Raw genomic sequence first — 1,073 nt, 5'->3', positions numbered from 1 at the left:
ATTTTTCTTACTCAGAGTAGACTCACCGTATGCAACTGTTAACATTTCAAGAGTTTTAGAGCACTGGATTCCATTTTTCACACAAAATTTAATGCAAACTCTGCTCCATTTTTTTCGAAAGAAGAAAATCGCCGAGCCCACCAAACCCTTCTAACCTTTTACGCCTCTGGCAGAAAAACAACACGAGCTATATAGTCAAAACTGTGAACATATGATCGTGACGAGTGTACCAACACAACAAAACAACAAATTTAAAACTTGAATGTACGCAGCCCGCGAAAATTGAAAAGTCACCTTACTTTCTGAACACACCTCGTATATCGAGTAATTCACCTATTTTCCTGGGTTACTTAGAGTAATCCGACTAATCCAAATAATTCAGAGTAATACATTTGTAATACGAAGTAATTCAAGTCTTCCTGTCTAATCCACTCACAATCAAGAGTAATCCAGTGCATTCCAGTGTAATTACGGGTAATCTACTTGTAATTCAGAGTAATCCAAGCAATCTGGAGAAATGAGATTTAATTTAATTAATTCAGTGTAATCCACTTGTAATCTGTGACAATTCGAGTAATTAATAGTAATCCCAGTATGCCGGAGTAATCGCATTGAATTTGAGGGTAATCCGGAATACTTGTGATTCAGAGTTATCCTAGTATTACGGTGTAATCCACTTGCAATCCAGTGTAATACGGCATACTTGTGATTCAAAGTAATCCAAGTAACCCTAATTAATCCAACTAAAATTCCAATCTAATCCACTTACAATCTAGAGTAATCCAGTAAATTCCAGTGTAATTACGGGTAATCCAATTGTAATTCAGATTAATCCCAGAAATCTGAAGTAATGACATCTCAATTTAATTATTTCAGTGTAATCCAATTGTAATCCGAAACAATTCAAGTCATTAATAGTAATCCCAGTATTCCGGAGTAATCCCCTTACAATCGAGGATAATCCTGGATACTTGTTATTATTATTATTACACCATTAAGCCATTTCCCTTTCGGGGTAGGCGTGACTCACTCGGCAGGGGAAAGGAGTAGTGTGTGGATGGGATAGAGATTTT

The 1,073-nt window shown here is 36.3% G+C and overlaps 1 protein-coding gene across 2 annotated transcripts in view; it reads right to left on the bottom strand.

Annotated features, from left to right (window-relative positions):
- Nucleotides 1-1,073, bottom strand: part of LOC117171331 (triokinase/FMN cyclase-like) — a 28,380-nt gene that overhangs the window by 4,884 nt on the left and 22,423 nt on the right. The window lies entirely within an intron of this gene.

This window comes from Belonocnema kinseyi, chromosome 4, assembly GCF_010883055.1.
Source record: "Belonocnema kinseyi isolate 2016_QV_RU_SX_M_011 chromosome 4, B_treatae_v1, whole genome shotgun sequence".
Classification (NCBI taxonomy): Eukaryota; Metazoa; Arthropoda; class Insecta; order Hymenoptera; family Cynipidae; genus Belonocnema; species Belonocnema kinseyi.
Note: the sequence above shows the minus strand (reverse complement) of the source record. Positions and strands in the feature narration are given on the sequence as shown.